Source organism: Dendrobates tinctorius, unplaced genomic scaffold (genome assembly GCF_039654945.1).
Source record: "Dendrobates tinctorius isolate UK_male_01 unplaced genomic scaffold, ASM3965494v1 ptg000232l, whole genome shotgun sequence".
NCBI lineage: Eukaryota > Metazoa > Chordata > Amphibia > Anura > Dendrobatidae > Dendrobates > Dendrobates tinctorius.
Genome location: NW_027361899.1, coordinates 16,095,791 through 16,100,983, shown reverse-complemented (window position 1 = coordinate 16,100,983; position 5,193 = coordinate 16,095,791).

Genomic DNA, 5,193 nt, shown 5'->3' with positions numbered 1-5,193 from the left:
CAGTTGTGGCTTTCAAACTTTGGGGCTTTGAGGATCACCTCCTATGGTAAAATGTTTGGCTTTAAAATGTTAAAATGCTTGTAATATTTGTTAATAAAACGGCTGCTGTTGCCATTAAATCCATTAGATGTCTGGTGTATTTTATGGTAGAGGTGTCTTTGGACAAATTGGCTGGGAGGGGTGGACATTTGGAATAGATATGGGGCTTAACTCAAGCTCACTTGAATCACGAGTACCCGCATGTCAAGAGAGGCCGTACGGGGCCCCTGGCCTCACCGGGAGGCCGACAAGACAGGGTCTATTGGGAATAAGATGAGCAATCAGGGTTTGGTTTAAATTTGGGGTTAATAACTTTAAGAGGTGTGGTTTGGGGTTCGTTGGTCTGGATGAGAGGAGGGGTTAATGGGGGGAGGGGGATAAAGAAAGGGATTATGGGGCCGGTATATAGAGTCCGGCCATCTTTGAGAGGGAACCATTTTAAGCCCCCACCCTTCTAGTCAGAAAGAAGCTCCCACCCACCCTCCCTTTTTTTAATTTCCTATGGCGGAGAGGGGATGTGCAGGTTTTTTTCCTGAGGGGGTTGTTTTTATTTATTTTATCTTTGATAGGTCGATTTAAGTATTCTGAGGTATGCAGAATGTGGTTTAACTATATTATTTGTCATGGCAGCAGGGCGTGGGGGAGTGGGGGGAGGTCCTCGAAGTTGGTGGATCTTTGGAATGGTGAATTGGTAGGGGGGGGGATCTTAACAGGTCCTGGACTCCCTATCGGGGAATTTAAGTGGATGGGGTGATGTAACCCCATGGAACGGATAATCAGGGGACCCGTGGATGGGTTCGGTTTGGCAAGGTTGATTACCGTATGCCTCCGAGCTGGTGCTTAGCGGCTGGGGGTAAGACTCTGGGGCCAAGGTGGAATTTTTCAGAACAGTTGTGGCTTTCAAACTTTTGGGCTTCGAGGACCACCTCCTATGGTAAAATGTCTGGCTTTAAAATGTTAAAATGTTTGTATTATTTGTTAATAAAACGGCTGCTGTGGCCATTAAATCCATTAGATGTCTGGCGTATTTAATGGTAGAGGTGTCTTTGGACAAATTGGCTGGGAGGGGTGGACATTTGGAATAGATATGGGGCTTAACTCAAGCTCACTTGAATCACAAGTACCCGCATGTCATGTCCATTGTAAGCAGACAATAATTTGTCTTCTCAGCTGACAGAGAGCCACCAAAGTGCTGCAACAGGAAACAAAATGTATTAAGGAGGAAGTTACCCTACATCTTTTACTGTCAGACGGTCCTACAAAAAGTTAATCCTCTAAGTAATGTGTAATAGCCAAAAATAAAAACAGTTTCACATGGAATCATCCTTTCCAAGAAAGAACTGAACATTTCAAAGCAATGACATGAAATGGAACAATGGAACAGACCATAGGTAACCACATATCATAGTAAAATCCATCCTCCAATTTGCATCCCAAAAGGTGGTAATACTGGAAGTGATCGGTAACAGTCTGAATGCTGATGATGCAATGTCAGGCTTAGCTAATAATGCCCCAGGGCCTGTAGTACAAACAACAGACAAAGGTGATAGCTCTATCAAATGACATGTAAGAAATGGTTACTTCTTCTTTAGCTATTCCAGCATTCACCGATATGGTCTTTGGGAAGGATAGATGGTGAATGAGGCACATTTTACCTGGTTCCACAACAATTCAGATGATTTGGAGAGCAGTCACATTAGTGACCGCTCTCCCAGCAAACTGACCCACACTGACATGAGTGTAACCGATCCTGTCATTGTCTAGTGCTGAGCTCCCACAGTGTGAAAGTTTACCGAAGATCATAGCTGAACCCCAGTGAAAGTGCCATGAGTTCACCGGTGTTCAGCTATGAACTCTGGTCAACATTCTCACTGCGGGAGCTCAGCGCAAGACACTGGTAGGAGCGATTATGATCCTGTGTGGGTGTCTCGGCTGGTGGGCAGAGCAGTCACTTATATGACCGCTCTCCAAATTATTCAAATCATTGTGGGACAGTATGGATTAGATGCACTTCAGACAGGTAACGAATATGGTTTTTATTTTTTTTATTGTTTTTACAGGGGACATGGGAATCGGTGGATTAGGCGTAAAGTGAGTATTTTTGTTGTTTATTATTTTCTGTTTTTTACAGGTGACATGGGTTTCAATGGAATGGGCGTAAGGTGAGTATAACTGTGTATGTTGTTTTTAAATAAATTTGTAAAGTATGGTGTGGATTTTTAGTTCAAGTAAAGGACTTTATTCTTGGTATTTTTATTTGCAATATCACTATGGGGTTAGTAATGGATAGGTGTCTTATAGACACTTCTCCATAACTAACATGTGGGCTCGACGTTAACTGACAATACAAAGGTGACTTCAGCCTCACAAATATTAACCCCACTTGCTACCACCACAGGACCAGTGGAAGAGCCGTGCAAAGCACCAGAATTGGTGCATCTAATAGATGTGCCTCTTCTATGGTGGCTGTGGGCTGCTATTTTAAGGTTGCAGGGCAATATACATGGTCCCCTACCAGCCTGAGAATACCAGCCTCTAGCTGTCTGCTTTAGCTTGGCTGGTTGTCAAAATTGGGGGGACCCCACATAATTTTCTTTTATTATTTATTTCATTATTTAAATAATTAAAAAAAATGAAGTGGAAACCCCTCTATTCTTGATAAACAGCCATGATAAAGCTGACAGCTGAGGGTTGCAGCCTGCATCTGTCAGTTTTGCAATGCGGGTTATCAAAAATAGAGCAGACCACACGTCATTTTAAAAAAAAATGTATTTATTTATTTATAGCACAGATGCCGGCTGATGAATACTCCCATCAGAGGTGCCTGTTCTAGCTGTTATTTGCAGCAGCAGACATAGGCTGAGGGGAGTAGTATTCTCTTATCAGCCGATACCTCTGTGACAAGAGATACATTTTTTACCGCTGGTCAAACCTGCTGGCTGCCAGATGAACCACAGCTCTCTGACCACCAATCAAAGGCAGTGTTTGCTGTGCTGTCACGGAGATGACAGCATGGCAAACAACAGATGGAATCTGGGTTCAGGGTCAGGTTCGGATACTGGTCTTGTACCCGAACCAAACTTTTTTACATGTTCGGCCGAACCCGCTGGACCCGAACATCCAGGGGTTCGCCCATCACTCGTGCCAACCTCTGCAGTCAGGTTTGTACCTGAACCAAACTTTTTTACATGTTCGGCTGAACCCGCCAGACCCAAACATCCAGGGGTTTGCCCATCACTAGTGCCAACCTCTGCAGTCAGGTAGGAACTCCCAGGTACATTTTTTGTATATTTTATACCACCATTTGTATTTTTGCTATAGTTTCACTATTTTGGGCTATTGATTAAACATAAGATGACTATAGCCAATATAAGTTTAAAATGTTTTTAGAAGTGTATGTTCTGTGAATGCATAGTGCACCTAGGGAGGCAGCACACCTGGGATAATTGTGGGCTGCTCTCCCTGTAGATCACAGCATACCCAGCAGCATTGCTGCCATCAAGTTGTACTGCATAGAGTCCCCTTCTGTGGAATGATCCACGCCTGTCATCACAATAGCTATGACAGCCAGAGATGAAAAATCCCTGCAGGTGCCGCATGGTGGGGGAGCAAGGGCTCCAAGCAGTCCAGTAAGTGGTACATCGCTGGAATCAAGCTTTCAGCCCCTACATCATGCTGCTCTCAGTTTATATAACAAAAACCTGCTGAGAAATTCCCCTTAAAGGGAATCTCTCACCCCTTTTTTGAGATATCATATAATGATATCATTCAATTGTGTGTCACATAAGGATTCTCTTAGTACTTTTGCTTCCCCCTGACAACGCACCCTTCATGCATAAATACCTTGTTTATATCGGTTCAGATGTATGTAAACGGCCGCTGTTCGGTCCGCTGGGCGGGGCTTATTCACCTGCTCCCCCCTCCCTGTCTTGCTCTACGCATTTCTTGTGTAGAGCAAGACAGGGAGGGGGGGGAGCAGTTGAATAAGCCCCGCCCATCGGACCGGACCGTGTAAGTTTACATACATCTGAACCGATATAAAAAAGGTATTTATGCATGAAAGGTGCGGGGTCAGGGGGAAGCAAAAGTACGAAGAGAATCCTTATGTGACACACGATTGAATGATATCATTATATGACATCTCAAAAAAGGGGTGACAGATTCCCTTTAAGCTGCATCATTATTGTCAGAAAGTAAGAAGAAAGTGTTTTCTACCACTTCAACTTTCACCTTTTTAATGAGGTTCTGTGCTGAAACATTGTAATCAGAGTTTTTGTGCTGAGCTCGACGGAAGAAAATGAACCTGAACGTTGAAAGTTTTTTTCTTTGTTTGATCTTTGAATTGACATTTAATACTAAAGTAATTGTGGAACATTCTACATCATTCAGTAAAGCCGTTGTGGGGTTATTAAAGCCCTTATTTTATCATTAAAACCCTGGTAGGATCAATAAAGTCTTTGTGGGGTTAGTAATGTTCTAGTAAGAAAGTCCTTGTGAAATGGTTTCTGTGGTCTTATTAGCAAGCAAGGAACTGCATGCATTAGTCACTTCAGGCTTCTTAATTTACGAAATTTCAGAGGAAAAGATAATTTGTCAGATGATACATGATGGAGTCACGCAAGATAAAGATAATCCATATTTACTTATGCAAAGAATGTGCCCCAAAGATAAATTCTGTGACAGGTGACATCTATATTATGGGTTCCTGGAGATTAAAAGCACATCCCTCCTGCTGTGGCCCAAGCAAAGCTCACACCACGCTGCAGTCAAAAGTTCACCAAAAAAGCCCCAATCTGTAAATAAGAGAGATTCTAATTATTCTGTGTGTCACAAAGGTGTTTAGTCCCCCTGGACAGGGTCTGACTGGGGTGTCTGGGGCCCACAGGGGGAATTGACCCTAGGGGCCCACCGTGTAGCTATATGCAAATATCTGTAGGCCGTTATCCCCGTTATAGTGAAGCTTCGGCTGTAAAACACAGGCGGCTCCTGCACATCTACTGTGCGCCACCATAACTGGGATGTATAATTACTGTAGTTTACATTAAAGGGAATCTGTCACCTATTTTTTCGCATTTAAGATGCGGCCACCGCCATTAGGGGCTTATCTACAGCATTCTGCTATCAAAAGAAAGGACGGGGTAGGTGTAGGGTCAG